The sequence below is a fragment of the Pongo pygmaeus genome, chromosome 7 (genome assembly GCF_028885625.2).
Source record: "Pongo pygmaeus isolate AG05252 chromosome 7, NHGRI_mPonPyg2-v2.0_pri, whole genome shotgun sequence".
In the NCBI taxonomy this organism is placed as follows: domain Eukaryota; kingdom Metazoa; phylum Chordata; class Mammalia; order Primates; family Hominidae; genus Pongo; species Pongo pygmaeus.
This window is the reverse complement of record NC_072380.2, coordinates 81,577,919-81,594,881: the sequence shown is the minus strand read 5'-3', so window position 1 is coordinate 81,594,881 and position 16,963 is coordinate 81,577,919. Positions and strand designations below refer to the sequence as shown.

The 16,963-nt window shown below is 39.1% G+C and overlaps 1 protein-coding gene across 13 annotated transcripts in view; it reads right to left on the bottom strand.

Moving 5' to 3' along the window:
• SULF1 (sulfatase 1) overlaps nt 1–3,246 on the bottom strand; it is a 191,504-nt gene extending 188,258 nt beyond the window's left edge. For 3 of the 13 annotated variants that reach the window (XM_063668854.1, XM_063668852.1, XM_063668857.1), the window contains exons 1-2: nt 2,920–3,221; nt 489–620 (exon numbers count right to left, since the gene is read on the bottom strand). The gene's annotated coding sequence lies outside the window, so the exon portion shown is untranslated. Of the gene's footprint in view, nt 1–488; nt 621–2,919 lie in introns of all 13 variants that reach the window. The other 10 variants (XM_063668863.1, XM_063668862.1, XM_063668858.1 and 7 more) reach the window with 5 other exon arrangements.
• Nucleotides 3,247–16,963: the final 13,717 nt, after the last annotated feature.

Here is a 16,963-nt window from a genome sequence, read left to right as displayed (position 1 = left end):
GATGGGGTTTCACCGTGTTGACCAGGCTGGACTTGAACTCCTGATCTCAGGTGATCCACCCGCCTCGGCCTCCCGAAATGTTGGGATTACAGGCGTGAGCCACTGTGCCCGGTCCTAGGATTTTTAAAGAATAAACCCATTTTCAATATAAAACACAGAAGAAACAAACCTCTAACCCTTCCAATATGGATACATAAGTAGGGAAGGAAATAGGAAATGTCCCAGTTGCCACTTGTCTCTACTATTATGATGGAAATGGCTACAACAATCTGCATGGAGTCACTTACATTTTCTTAGAAGGAAAACAGAGTAGAACCGTTCTAGTTTCCTGATGGAGGTTCCCACTCATAATCTACCATGAATTCAGTCAATACCTGGACTAATGTATTTTGGTATTGCACACCACCATAAAAATGAATTTTGTCACTTTCACAAATCAAGCTTTCAGATCACTTTTCACCTCTAAGATCTGTCACCTTAATGCATACCGAGTGCACATTTCGGATCTCCTCAACCTCCGTTATTTTTCGCTTCTCTGGAAGGGATATCCCGTGTGCTCAAACACTTTCACAGCTGGTGGAATGCTGATGGGAACTTCATGTGTATTACCAGCACAAGTGCTGTCAGGAAGAAACCAAATGTCAAACTGAGGTATGTAGAAGTCACCATAAATATGTCTCTGCATGTTTACCATCTGGGACAGTGGATTTTGGTTTTGACAAGAAGCTGGGATTGCCCTGTGGGCACTGTGTTTTAAGCCAGCCCTTTCAGTTCATGAAGTAACTTCACATTACCCTGCTAAGGGGACAGAAATACGGCTGCCGTTTCAAGGTGTGAATTTATTATCTCTCCATGCTTCCTTTCTTGTTTCCATCCTGCCTAATCCTGTGTACAATTGTTTTTTCAGGGGAATTGTCCTATATTGTCAAAGTCCTGTCCAGGCAGCCCTGTGATCTATCTGCAACATTAGGGATGTATGCTGGTGGGGCACCCGTTGCTAAATAGCACCTTGCCTCTGTTAGATGCCATCATGCCACGTATCAGGGAGGAAAATCCGATCTTTGAGGAGGCACTTGACTTTCTTGTGAAATATTTCTGCGGTAGTGAAAAATGGCATTGGTAGTTAGCACCATGCATGCTATATGCCGTCCATGTAGTTCTAATCCTGATACAACACGAGATATTAGTTTGCCTTTCTGTCTTTATTTTTTAAAACCTCATTTCCATTGTAAAGCCAAAATGGAATGACTGGAATTCCAAAAGACTTCAGCTTATGAACTTGGATCTATTTTGGTTATGTAATATTGGGAATCAGATAATACTCAGTCAGAATAACTGCCTGGGTATTTATGACGATAATTTCTCATTGAAGGAGAAGTTTGAGAGTATAACTGGAGAACATTCTGAATACAAATTAAAGACCATATTAAAATATTGTTTTAATCTTAACTTTTTTAAAAAAAGGATTTAAAAAAATTAACCACATGGTTGCAAAAATATGTATAATGCAACTTGAAACATAATTTTACAGACATCTTTATGCAATTGAATACTAAAATCACAAAGCACTAGCCATAAATCCTGTTATTCAACCTACCAAACAGCTCTTATTTCAGAGCAGCTTATATACAATATTATTCATAGAATCTCTCACCTGCAAAGGGTGAGGATAATGCTGGGTTTCTCTGCCAAATGTGAAAGTCCAGTAGGAGCCAGAATCTCTGCATACCACAGGTATATGAATGTTGCTATCGGAGGGCAAGTATATTAGGGTAGCAGAAGTCTCACTGGCTCACCTATCTTGCTAGAAAATTTGGAAAATAAAAAATTTTATGTTTTGATCCCTGTGAAAATAGAGCCTGAATTGAAAGGCCTTTTTTTATACTACAAATTAAACATAGCATATAAACCCCCTTGTTATATTTATAAATAGTTCAATTCAATTTTGATGGGTGCTTTTGGTAGAGCCGTTACGGCTACTCGCATATATGATGACAACTCATTTTATGTTGCTCAGGCACCAGATGACTATTAATTTCCAATGACTAGTTTATAATTAAATCCTTTTTGTGTGTCTGTTTATAACCAAACCTGAAAATCTATTTACGTTTAATTAACACTTCACTTAGCCAGTCTAAAACCTATAAATGTAGTGACTCTTAATGATCCATTACAGAGATGCTACTTTAGTTTTCCACGACTTGTAAAACTTTCACAAACAGATCTGCAAATCAATTACCTCCATCTGCTTTCCCTGCAGCTGCAAGAGGGCTATGTTAAAGAGCATTTTCCTCCTTCTTCCTTCTCTGCTTTTCTTCCAGCTCTAAGCATTTTTGTTTTAAAGCCGACCTAGCGGCTGTTCAGAGGGTAGCCCCTTCTCTGAAGGAGTTTCCAAACTTTAGAGTCAATCTCCAAAAATATTTTAAAACACCCTTTGCTCTGTCATAAATCAGATATAATCTACCTTGCACAAATCGGTGAAGAAAGCATTTCCACGTCTGCCAGCAACTCAGTAATAGACCCTTCAAAGAATCTTTATAAATTGAGCAGTAAAATGCAACAGTTTGAAAGTGAATTTTAATTTTGAAAGCTAAAATAAATCCTTTCTCAGCCTTATCTATCCTCTACAAGCAAGTTATAGCCCCTGTTCTGAGTACACAACGGGGATATGAAAAGGTACAAACGCGGTTCCCAAAGATATTTTCTTAGCTACACCTTCAAAAGCAAGGCATGAGGAGTGTTAGTTCTACAAAGACAGCCAAGCATCAAGCTATGCTCACTGTCATCTGTCAGCTGTACAATAGCAGCATTGATAGGACAGCAACAACTGGCTTTGACAAGTGTGCCGTGCTAGCATTCCATTCAAAACTATGCTAAAAGAGAGAGGGGGAGAGAAGCATTCAATGTCTTTTACTTTACCTGAAAAAAAACCTGCTTTTCTTGTGTCTGCTGAAAATGAATTCCTCCTTTTCCTCCAAAAGCAAAGTAGTTCTATTGCCTGCGACTCTCACTTGGGGAAGACCACACAGCTCCAGCAAGGCAGCCTTCCTTCTCTTAATCCCCACTTGAATGTGATGACACACACTAACCCCAACCATCTGTTGAAACACGTCCTCAAGCACTCAGCACAGTGGTGTGTCAAGACGGGCTGCCCAATCCAATTGCTGGGGCTGGGTGTCTCTTACGGATTGGAGGCTGAGGGCAGGGCTGAAACTGGAGGTCTGAGAACTCCCAGTCAAGTAACCTGAGATTTTCAGAGAGAAAGGACTGCTATAAAAAGAGGAGAAGTGGGAGGTGCTACAGAGAAGGTGGAGGGAATGAATTATTCTGATGACCAGTTGTGTGTTACTTTTCACAACTCCTCGTGCTCCCCCTGGGATGATGGGGACCCTCAGTGGGATGCACAGAAACCTTAAAAATTTTTACTGCCCGTCTATGGAAGGGCCACCTTCTCAGCAAGACGTTTTCCCTTCCATAGGAGATAAAAGATTCATCTTGACTTGCTGATAAAGGGTTAATGTAGGAGTAGTTGGCACTGAAATGTGACATCTACATTTTGAAATCTAAACTCCTACCTTCCTTTGATTAGATCGTGGCTGCCTCCAACATTCCTGGCAAGGAGGGGGTGGGCGCACAGCTAAGAGCAGAAACTTCTCTATTCCCACACACAGCTCTTCACTGTTTGCCACAGGCCGAACTTCAGAAATAGTCAATGAAAATCATTTTCGTTTCTACTCATGTAAAATAGCACGCGCTCCCATAGATAAAGGTGGCTTTTTTAATCACTTGCTGCTTTCACAGACATCTCTTTGTAAAAGCACTTTGGTACCAGAGGGCTGCACTCTGTCATTGATTATTTTTATTGGCTTCTAGTTAATTGCACTTATAATGTCCATATAGCTCAAACAGCTCATTAACAATTTTGCTTTGAAATGTTTTCAATTTTTGGTCATTTCAATATCTTCTTCTTAGGTGCATTTTTTTTTTTTTTTTTTTTTTGGTTTTCTGAACTGTTTAGTAGAACTAAGTACTTTGACAGCAGTCTGAACCAGCAAATGGCTATACTTGTTACAGTACTTTAAGAAGATATCTGGAAATCAATTAATTGCCACAAATCTCACAATTTCAAAAATTCCATCAGATATCTAAGGAATTTTGATAAACTGAAAGAGAAAATAGGAATTTTAAGTACTACCAACTTCCTGACAGTGTCTGTGGGAAGCCAACAGTTTAAGTACTGCACCTTTTGTATTTCTTTGAACTGGGAGGGGGATTGTTTTAAAAAAAAAACAAAAAAACTCTTAAACTTGCCTAATGCCTTAAAATTTAGACTATAAATAGTTATCTAATATGTGGCATGCTCGTATCACAAGGAGAATTATTTCAGTTTCTAGCAACATTGATTTGACTAGCTTGTGTTTTTCCAGAATTTTTGTGTGTGGTATTATATTAAGATACTTAAAAATTATTCCTGGTGCAATTTTCTGAAGTACAAAATTAGAAAACTAATTTTTCTGCAGTGCATTTTTTTCTTATAATTGGGTTATAAAGAAGAAGGAGAGAAGAAAAAGAATCAGAAGTTAGAGTCCTGATTCATTTGCTCAATTGCTTCTCAGAAGTGATTATGAGGTGTCTGTTTCACAATATATTGTGTATTCACTAAACTACTCCTAATCAGCTAAGTCCAGATACATAATCAACACAAACATTTTCAACAATGGCAAGTGGCACAACAGGGCTCTAACTTCCCTTGGGCATCATAAAATTTTTAATAGTGCCAATTATTGTAAGGTATTTTTTTTTCCTGTTTTGGCGGGAGGGGGGTTAATCCAACCAGACCCATGTCTGGAAATCTGGATTACCTCAACTGCATAGATTTTGAAGACCCCAGAGACATTATTAAGGTAGTTCACATTCTCTTAAACTGTAAATTGAGTTACAAAAGTAAAACCTAAGAAACTGTACAGATGTGGAATCAAGAAGCTTTATCAACCCTGTGCTTGTAACACACCATCTATTAGGCATTCCCAAATGGGCCTGGTTCTGACCTACATTATTGTTTAAAGTGCTTTTTAACACTGACATTTTATTCTATTATTAAGTGTAGATCTTTTCATTAAAACTCAGTCCTGCTTCTCTTTTATTGATAACTTCAACTATTTACACGATTTAATAGTTGCTTTAAAATAAAAAATACAAGGGTGCAATAGATGTGGTTGTTTGCTATGATCTTAATACTTGCTTCTGCAGTAGCTGTAAATGCTACCTTTGGAAAGTATTGTAAGAGTGAGTCCACAAAGACACATTTTTCATTGTTGTTCTGAAATGCTTTTGTTAGGGAAAATCAACTCAAACAAAAACCTGAAGCTGGTGCTGCAGGATAAGGTCCCAGCTCCCCTTCTCTCTGTAGCCTGCTTTAGTGCTCAGCGGAGTGTCAGTTTAGAAGTTAAGAATTTTCCATTACCTCCCTTCCTTTCTCCTTGCCATCTGCAAACAGTTTATTTTTTAAGAAAAAAAAAGTGAAATTGATTCTCTCTTGAAAGATCTAAACCTAAAATACAGCACATTCTAAAAGATGATATGCCGAATTTTCAAGTACATTGAGCAGGGCGAGATTGTGCACAGAGTGAAGCGCTTCATCATAAGAATTAAGTAAAGACACTCCTAAAATGAAAGATTAATTGTAGGTAACGGTGATATTGAAAAATAGCCCCTCCTATTCTGTTCCCACAGTTAAAATGTCCCTTTACTTATTAGCTCCAATTAGTTTCCATGGTAACCGACCAGCCCTTGTAAACCCCGCACTCTCAGCTTCACTCATCTTTGTCTAGACTGAGCTCACCAGCCTTCTTCCTCCACAGAGGGCAGTTTAGCTGAGTCTATATCTATATCCATATCTTTTGCACAAACGTAACTGGCACATAAGTGTCCACGCTCACTTTATTACTTGCACAATGGTGGGCAACGGAGAATGGAAGTGGCATTTAATCCCCCAGATACAACGCGTGCATCTGCTGCCACACTAATTTTTTCCCCCTCTTGGTTATTGTTTCTTCCCGTCTTGTTCTATTATCAGCTGTTTGCTGCTCGTAATTTCCTTTCAGGGAAGCCAATACAGTATAATAAAAACCTCATTAAACAGAAACACCTATCAGCCTCGGAGAAAGCCCTAAACTACCCCTTTTTGTTTAAAGAATCATTAAAGTGAAAAAGAAAAACCACTTGTTTGTCATGCTTGAAAAAAAGAGAACAAAGCCAACATAAAGGTTTACCAAGCCAGGGGGCTAATATGAAGATTTAATGCACTTAAGACATCGTGGTTCTTTCCCCCTTGAGCTGCCTATTGGCCAAGAATCCCAACTTGAGCACAGTAAACAAATGATCAGGGAGGCGGAGAGAGCTGGCCCCTCCACACACTTGGTGGGGAGGGAGGTGACGGGCATCTGCCGGCATCTTCGTGGTTGCAGGCTGCTCTGTGCCACCGTGCCAGTGGGGGCCGGCAATACTGGATTCCCCGAAGTCAGTTAGTGTGAGTACGGAAGAAGTGAGTGGGGCAGGCCTTAGGCAAATGCTTGAAATTGTGAGAACTCAGCAAGCCATGGGCTGTTATAATTTGTGCTGCCTTTAGCTCTTTGGACACAAGTCACTTTTAATTCAGTGTTATTTTGAGGTAAACCATCCCTTGCTTATAAGAACTGGGAAGATGTCCACAGTTTAGGAAGCCAATCTTTTGTGATGGCCATGTTTAATCTTGGTAAAAGTAAGTCAAAATGGTAGCATTAGATTTCTCCTTTTTGTATCACCTCTGCTACCACCATTTTTCCAACATGCAAATAATGATTGCAAATAAGATTCCCTCAATTGCAATGATGGAATGTTTTATTCTTAAAACAGTTTCTGAGGTTAGCTTCTGAGCTCATCTGTAATCTAAATATTAGAAATAGAAAAGAAAAAATTCTGATCACCAATGTATATTATAACTGATAGGATATAGGAACCTGTGATGCTCCTTATACTGACACTTTCTCTTTTTTTGATGATTCCTAAACCTAACCTAACTTCCTTCAGTTTTGTCCTTTAAATAAATGACAGATGACATCTAAAGTTCCATGACACCAGAAGCACGTATAACTATTAGCTCATTGCCATTTGTATCATAAAGTGTCTGTAGATACACAATAAATCTTGTAACTTGGAACATCCTACACATCTAAATTACTCCAGGCTACACAACTTCCGATATTCTCTTATTCTCTTCCAGCTAAACTTTAGGGCCTTTATTTACATTGAACCAAGTCATTCTCAGAGAGAAGAGGGAAATTACTGCTTGTTAAATGAATTCACATGCGGTGCAGCAAGCATTAGGCTTGCTCATGTTTGCAGTGACTGCATAGCTACATGGGAGGTGGCACTGGAGCTAGTGGTAGTGTTCATCGCAGATGAATAGTTTTGTCACTGAAGTGAATTTCCCTCCAGGAAGTACAAGCCCAAAGCATGCTGAAAAGGGTTGTGCAGTTGCACTGTAAATAATTTTAGGAGGGCAAGGTTGGGTGGTAAATCACTTAGGACAAAACAGTGACCCACACACGGAATAATTTAATGAAAGATAACAGATTCAATAGAATTGTGACAAATAGGATAGTGAAATTTTTAGAAACCTATTCTGAATCCGTATTTGTGGAAATTAGTGTTTGGGGCATTGGGCTTCAGCATTCATTTTAGCAGATAATTAAATTTATGAGACATAAAAATAGAACATATTGATATCAAGTAAGAGGAAAATGTGAATTTCAGCAGTAGGAGCTCGAGGTTTTGTTTGATATACCTGGAGGGAGGGTTGAGGGTATTTGACATGTATATACCCTAAACCTAATGAGTCAAATAATTATCTTTAATTTGTAATAAATACATTCCCTGATTAAGGTGAGTAGTATGAATGAAAGTGGAAAACTGAATGCAGCCATAAGTATCACACATGTCTCAGAAATGCAGTAGAATTTTGCTTTTGGAAAGAATAATAGACAAAATTAAATTTCTTTATTTTAGAGAGGAGCAAAGTGAGGCCCAGGAAGGCATAAGGGTGACATCTCAGTCATTGGTGGAATTGGGAATATACCCCAAGATTTAATCCATTAGCTCTTATAGCTTTCTCTCAATAATAGCAAGTACTTTTATTAGAAACAATATTCAGAATGGCAAAGACTCTCTTAAACTGGAGTAGTTATGTTTTCTTGGCGCTATATAATTTGAGAAGTCAGTGTGAATTTAGATGCACAAAATACCTTTAGATATGCAGTGTTTCTTTTTTATGTCTTTATGTAGTAATTCTTCTTTAAGCCATCAGAGTACTTAAAAGGCATGAGAATTGTTAGGCAGATGTAATAATAAACACAACAGAGCTTTACTTAATAATTATTAGATAATGTGATTTTTTTTTTCTTATAGCCACATTTTATTGTAAAAAGTAGAGTAGATCCCAGGGGACACATCACTTCCCTTTCTTATTTTTATGTATTTTTTTCAATATTTCAGATTTGAGATTTTGGGGTATCTCAATGAGATTAATGCTATATAGATTTTGGAAGAGACAAACATCTCATCCTGAACTGAAAATTTTTCTTGCTAGACAATTAGAATATAGGGCAGGAACACGCCCTACTTATTTACCTAATGTTTGGGAAATTAACAATGGCATATTGCTCCTCAACCAGGGTCGAGTTTTAAAAAGTAACACTGCTTTTCTGACATTTATTTGAAATTTTTTAATGTAAAGCTAAGTCTCAGAGGGGTTGAAGAAATAAAAACTTTAGCAGCAAAATCATAATCGTTGAACTAACAGCAGAAGATAATAGAAAGATGGATACAAAGGGCAAAAGAAATACTATTAAAAAACACAAACAAAAAACTGTTAGTGCAAGAAAAGGAGGAGAGGGAAAAGTTTCTTTCTTTTAGGCATCAAAGCCAATTTATTTTAAAACCTTAAAACTTTTTGGGAGCAGAAACTGTGTCTTATGATCTTTGCATCCTTTCTCTCTAGAATTTAGCACAACGCATTTACATGATAGGTCTTCAACAAAAGTTTCCAGTGTTAGTGGGTTGCTTGTCTTGGGAGAATTTACACGTGCTGCTTCTGGAACGACATGTTCAGCCTGTCTAAAAAGATTAAGTAACTTCTGAAATCAGTTTGCTGTAGGCTCTTATTTCTGAGTAAACTACTTGCTAAGTACATAGCTCTTCAGAAGCAGAATACAGTCCCTTGACATACTTTCCTTTCTCATTTTAAGGAAGGTAATGTAGGTCTAGTACTCACTCAACACTACCAGGAAGTAAGTACTTGTGTAAAAGTTTCTGAGTAACATATGGAAAACAGCTGGCCACTCAAACTTACTACTATTACTGTCTTTACCAAGAAACCAGGGCTTACAGATGTTTAAAAAATGTTCATTTCCATGGATATAAAGATGTTCTTTACTTCAGCCTCAATGTCTGGTTGCTTATTCAGTAGGCCGATGTATTTCTGCAAGCTAAATGGAAGCTTGGATTGTGTTAGATTCTTTTAGGAAGATATCCTACGTATTGACATTAATAATGTCGGTACGGTAGTCAGTCATCACACACTAGGATACGCTAAAAAACAACTTTATAAAGTAGAAAACTGATATTTTTCTCTTGATAGTTATAAAATGTAGTTTGCTTATTATTTTGAAAAACATGATTTTTTCAGACTGTCAAAAGGGCAATGACAATATTTTTGCAGTTGCTTTTACCGACAGATTTGTCAAGTATTTTCCAACAAACTTAAAAAAAAGGGCACCCCTAAGCGAGTGTTAACTCTTTCTTATGTTAAACAGCTCTTTCTAGTTTAACTTAACAAAAGCTTTGATTTCAAGTGTAAATATGTCAGAAGCTAAAGTTGAAGTAGTTTATTTCCCCTCTCCTTTGCATAAATGCAGATTTTTAACTAATGGTTTAATTGCCTTTAATGTCATCAGTTACAATATTAAAGCCAGAAACTCTAAGACAATACACCTTTGAGGTTCATTACCATGGTTCTTATCTATTTTGAAAACAAACAGAATTAATCTAAAACATCTATTCTCTAAAAGAACTTTTTGGATTTTATTTTTTAAGTGTATTAATTTTCTCCTCCTGAAGGAAACCTTGCAAACATTGGCATAGCTTTTAATGGATTATAAAGATATTGTTTGTTGTTCTTGACCATTTATTCCCCAGCATATCCCCCCAAAATAACTGTTTCTTCTTCCAAATTTTTACCGTAATAAAAATAATAATAGCTAATAATTTTGGAACTCTCACTATGAATGAGACTTTTTAATGTATTTACCCAAGTTAATTTCATTAACATTCACAATACTCCAATAAGGAAGGTCTTAATAGGATCTGTATTTTACAGACAAGAGAACTGAGGTTTAGAAATATAAAATGCTTCACTTAAGGTCAAACATCTGGCAAGAAGCCGAGCCCGAAATTGAACTCCTACCTTCAGAGTTTATCTCACTAATGAATGTGTCCTTTATTAAATCCTCTAATTCCTGTTTATAAAAATTTTAAGGTGGTGAAACCATCATCAAAAGTCTCTATTACTTTACTACAGCCTAACTGTCCTCATGTTATTTGCATGATTATACAGTAAAAGGGAGAGATTTCTGCAAACTGTAGAAATAACTCTCCGTTTGTACTCTGAAATGAGAGACACAAGTGAACGCTAAAGAAGAATTTTCCTATAACTATCTGTGTCTTGCATTCAATGGGAGGGGTCTCTTTTCTGCACCACACCAGCCCAGTGAAACTGGAACGCTTAGACCCAGCAGGTGCTTAGGTGATATTACATAGCATTGAGACAGGAAAGTCCACCTATTCACCCTTGAGATCCCTACACTGGGGCCTTGGTTGCCTTTCATTTCTCTAAGCCTCTGCATGTTTTGCAGGGCCTACTAGTTACATGTATTTGATTTTTAAAAATACGGCAAATATCCCCATGGCAGTCTTAATCATTTCTAACGCCTTTAATTAATCCCAAGGGAATTTAAGTTGGCCTCCATTACTTTCTCAGGACAATATCATGAGTTCTAATACCCAAAATATGTTCGATATCTGTTTAAACCACTGTGAACTCAATTATGGGATTAGAAATTAGATTTAAAAGTAGTCAAAAAGGGTCGGGCGTGGTGCTTCACGCCTGTAATCCCAGCACTTTGGGAGGCCCAGGCGGGCGGATCACGAGGTCAGGAGATGGAGACCATCCTGGCTAACACGGTGAAACCCATTCTCTACTAAAAATACAAAAAATTAGCCGGGCGTGGTGGCGGGCGCCTGTAGTCCCAGATACTCGGGAGGCTGAGGCAGGAGAATGGCGTGAACCTGGGAGGCTCTGGGCAACAGATCGAGACTGCGTCTGAAAAAACAAAACAAAACAAACAAACAAAATAACGGTAGCCAAAGGGTAAATATAAACGGTTACATCATTTTAAAAAAACACTATCTACAGCTTTAATTTTTTTTTCTCAGAAATATTTTTTAAATGATTTGTTGCTGGGCGCGGTGGCTCACGCCTTTAATCCTGGCACTTAGGGAGGCCGAGATGGGTGGATCACAAGGTCAGAAGATGGGGACCACGCTGGCCAACACAGTGAAACCCCGTCTCTACTAAAAATACAAAAAAAATTTAGTCTGGCGTGATGGCGCATGCCTGTAATCCCAGCTCTCGGGAGGCTGAGGCAGGAGAATCACTTGAACCCGGGAGGTGGAGGTTGCAAGTGCGACTAGATGGCGCCACTGCACTCCAGCCTGGGCGACAGAGGAGACCCCTTAAGTAAATGATTTGTCGAAATAAGTTAAAAAATTTAGATATGGTACTCTACCTACCACTTTTATTACCCTGCCAATATCACCTAGGATATGAATTTAAGTTGCTTATTTTCCTAGGGTAAATACTTCATTTTTCATAGTCTCCTTTATTGACCAAATTTTTTAAAAATTGCTTTTCCAAAAGAAAATATATCTGAGACACAATTTTTAAAATATCTCGATGGACTTAGGAAAGTATACTTTAGCATTTAAGCATGAAGTCAATCATAATTTTTGTTGTTTGTTTAGAGACAAAGTTGCTCAAGCCCAGGCTGGAGTGCAGTGGCGCTTTCGGCTGACTGCAACCTCTGCCTCCAGGGTTCAAGCGATTCTCCTGCCTCAGCCTCCCAAGTAGCTGGGATTACAGGCATGCGCTAAGATGCCAGGCTAAATTTTGTATTTTTAGTAGAGAAGGGGTTTTGCTATATTGGCCAGGCTGGTCTCTAACTTCTGACCTCAAGTGATCCGCCCACCTCAGCCTCCCAAAGTGCTAGGATTGCAGGTGTGAGCCACTGTGCCAGCCGAATGAAATATTTTCTAGAAAGAGCCATGTGAATAAATGTAGGGTCTTTTTTTTGGAGAAGGTAAGTTAAAATCAAATAAATCAGTAGACTTGAATTCAAGAGACATTTATTTTTAGAGAAAAGCCCTCTCAGGGCATCTGCTGGTATAAAGTTCCAAATGTCCCACATGTGGAGAGCTCACAAAGGAAGAAGCTTCCAAATCCCTATTTCTGATCATCTTTTACAACAGAAACATTAATCAAGTATTTATATTTTGCAACCTTGGAAAGCAAAATCTTTAGAAGGACAACTTAGTGTATTTTATTATTGGCTTAAATGTTACGGTTAGCTACTCTTTAGTGTATTATGTAATCACAATTATCAGATACTTAGCTCAAAGAGTCAGAGTCCCTTTGTCATAGGTAGCCATGGCTGCAAGGCAGGAAATCAATCAGGAGAGAAATATAGAATTAAGTAGAAAAACACACCAGGCTCTATATTAATGAAGGCTGTTTGAACCTCATTAAAATGAATTCAATATAATATCAAACTCAAAATAGAAGCCCAATCTTCTAGGGGAGAGAGAAAAAGACTGCTTAGACAGTCTTTAATGAAGTGACATTTGGTGTTTGAAATTGTTCTGGTGCTTCTTCTCATCCACACTCTTAAGTCTCTGAATTTGAAGCCCTGAGAATCGCTGTGAAAACCTTGGAATTCTGGCTGGGTACGGTGGCTCATGCCTGTAATCTCAGCAATCTGGGAGGCCTAGGTGGGTAGATCACTTGAGGTCAGGAGTTCGAGACCTGCCTGGCCAACATAGTGAAACGCCGTCTGTACTAAAAATACAAAATTAGCCAAGCATGGTAGTGCATTCCTGTAATCCCAGCTACTTGGGAGGCTGAGGCATGAGAATCACTTGAACCCAGGAGGCAGAGGTTGCAGTGAGCTGACATTGCACCACTGCACTCCAGCCTGGGCGGCAGAGTGAGACTCCATTTCAAAAAACAAACAAACAAAAAACAACCTTGGAATTCTATATGATCTGAGAGTTATAAAGTGGAAATTTGGAGGCCTGTTCTTAACAGAAAACTGATCTTAACAGCAAATGCTTAGCATGGTTGACTTCTGTCTATTATCTGAGATTTTTCTGATGAAGATTTAGCTGGTTTAATAGGTGTAGTTTTAAAGATGAGAAATACTTGCCCGTTATTCCTCAGAGAAGAAATTCCTCACTCATGATGAAGGTATTGGAGCTAGCATGGAAGAGGCACTGCAAGGAGGGTAGAGGGTAAGGATGGTGGGCGAGGCAGGAAGGGGAGTGGAAAGACTGAAGATAAAATCTTTACCTATCCCCAATTAGAATCGATCTTATCACTAAGCAAGGGAACAAACTCTGAGGCTTCTTGTGACATATTTAGTATTGCATAATTTAGTTACAGGACACATCAATCAGGCTTCTGACACTTGTCTCAAAGATAACCGCATTTATAACATCCTGCCATTGGGAAAGGGTTTTCATAGTTTCTAGACACCAGGAATCCAAAGTAACTAGGACACTCTGTGTTTTCTATATTATTCATGCAAGATTTAAAAATATAAATTAGCCTAAAGTTCATGTTAGCAATATACTTTATAAATATTCAGTCAGTTCCCAAAGTCTTGCTGTATACCCTTGAAAATTAATGCACTTTCAATTTATAAATATTCAGGCGGTTTCCAAACTCTTTGTATATAACCTGAAAATTAATGTGCTTTCTCATCTCTCTTAGCTTTCTTCTTTAATTCTCACCTCTGTGGTAGTGTCTGGGGACCAGATTTTGCAGACTCCTGCTGGTGATGAGGGAGGAAGATAGGTTGGGGAAAAGTTTCTGGCACATTAAAAAAAAAAAAAAAGCCAGGTACCGTGGCTCACCTGTAATCCTAGAGTTTTGGAAAACTGAGACAGGAGGATTGCTTGAGGCCAGGGGTTTGAGACCAGCCTCAGCAACACAGTGAGACCTAGTCTTTGCAAAAAGTTAAAAAAGTTAGCAGGTCATGCTGGCTTGCTCTTGTAATTACAATGGTTTTCTGTTCTCCTGGCATGAAATTATTTTTTCTCTCCAGTCATCATGAACTGCCAAGTCCAAATCAAGCCTGTAACTAAGACTACATCTCCTCCCACCTAGCTGAGCTCTCTAAGTCATCAAGATGCCGGTTACTCAGGAGGCTGAGGTGAGAGGATCACTTGAGTCCAGGAGTTCGAGGCTGCAATGGGCTATATTTATGCCACAGTAATCCAGTCTGGGCAACAGAGCAAGACTCTGTCTCAAAACTCAAAAAATAAAAAAAGAGACTGCCATAACCTAATACTTCCTTGTGGAATATATTATGTGTTTACATTTGAAAATTTATGCTTGTAACCAACAAATATGTAATGCAATATAATTGCACCACTCACACTGTGATTATAAGATTTATTAGAAATAATAATTTCTAGTGCACAACAGGGAGCATGGGCTAGAAATAGGACAGATGTTTAAGTTCAATAACAAATATCTTTTTCTGAATCTTTCAGAGTATCTCTAGGTCAGTGAATGTAATAAAATTTGTAGATACTACAAATAGCTAAATTTGGGTCTATTTGTGGTTGTAAAGCTTGGGCCTGTTGCAGAACAAGGCCATGTGCAGCAAGGAAAAGGACATATGAAAAATGTCAAGATGGGGAGGTAAGCAGGGAAAGGGGAGACAGAGAGAGAGACGAGGGTAGAGAGAGGGAGAGAAAGATTAGAGTTTGAGGTCCACTAATTAGAGAAAGTTCAGAATTCAAGTGGATTGGCAAGAGGCCAGGAGTCATGATGCTCTAGAGAGCTCAGCTAGGTGAGAGGAAATGGAGCCTTGGTAACAAGCTTGGATTGGACTTGGGGGTTCATGATGACTGGAGAGAAAAAACAACTTCATGCCAAGAGAACAGAAAACCATTGCAGAATCTGGAAGAGCTGTGTGCATTTGCTTAACTAGTATATGACGGCTGTCAAGCCAGCAGCTTTCTTCTCGCTGACTTGATTTTAAGCACTTTCCTGGAAATGGTGGGTAAAGACTAAAAGGACCAGAATTTTAGTACAGACTGAATGAAGTGGCATTCCTGGGCAGGAGCTCAAGATGAGAGCAGCAAGCGCTGTTCCCCAGTTAGGCTGATTCCAGGAGCTGGGAGTGAGGGCCAGTGTTTAACATGCTGGCGTGTTTCCAGAACATACACACTTTCCTGTTGCCTATCTGTAGAACTCCTATTTATCCTGGAAAATCCTGCTCAGATACCACTTCTGAGAATATTCTCCACCCTCACAAACAAGTGTGCCTTTCTTTTTTCTGCTTATTTTATTCATACCCCCATTATTGTATTTAATGAGGCAGAATCTGTACACACCGTTGTCTCCTCAAGACAGTGAACTCTTCGAGGGCCAGAGCAGCTCTTACACTTTTGGGCTCCTCAGTGTGTATGGCAATGAATACCCACCTGCAAAGGGGCTTTCTGAGGGTCATAAAATCAAAAAGGTGGCAGCCTATGACAGTTATCTCACCCCTGGGGTTGGCAGGAGCGGAGTTTGTGGAAGACAGAACATTGTGGATAATAGAGCTGCTTTGATATTTTTCAATTGTTACTCTATTGGGACTACTGCCTTAATTATGAGAGACTGATATAGAGCATAATAGAAAGGTAAACGTGCACTAATTTGGGAAGCAGGTAATCTTAGTTCTATTTCAGGCCTGCTACCAGTTGTTTGAGTGAGCCTGGGTGAGTTACTTTATATATCTGGGCCTTGGTTTTCCCATCTGTAAAATGAAGATGTTAGAACACTTCGAGGTCCAGTTTAACGTCTTCTGCTACACTTAAGGACCCTCCGCTAGGCAGCCACATACTATTGAAGTGTGGCTTCCAGATTCCCCAGAAGTAATCCTGGGAGCCTTCACTTTCAGGCAATTCCTATATTTACTTCATTCTGATGTTGCAGACCCAATGTGATGGGAGAAGTGCAGATGGCACCCAGATTGCAGAGCTCTTTTTCTTTTTTTTCTTTTGAGGCAGGGTCTTGTTCTGTCACCCAAGCTGGAGTACAGTGGCACGATCTTAGCTCATCCTCCCACCTCAGGGTCCCAAGTAGCTGGGACTACAGGAGTGCACCACCTGTAGTGCACTCCTGTATATATATATATATATATATATTTTTTTTTTTTGATAGAGTCAGGGTTTCACCATGTTGCCCAGGCTGGTCTTGAACTCCTGGGCTCAGGTAATCCTCCCATCTCGGCCTCTAAAAATGTTGAGATTACAGGTGTGAGCCACCGCACCCAGCCCCTTGCAGAGCTCTTAAAACCACAACTCTTGAGTTGTCTTTGGGCACCCTGTTGTGTGATTCTATAGAACTGTACTCCTTGCTGGTCCTTTAAGCATGAGGCTGGCCCTGCTGATAGTCTGTGAGGAGTCATGACTATCTTGAAATGTATCCTTTATTGCTTCTTTTCCCCTATCTTAGTAGTTGGGGAATCAGCATGGACCCAGGCAGCACGTAGAGGTTTGTGTTGGCTCTGGCATTTTCTCTGTTCAGTGCAACAGA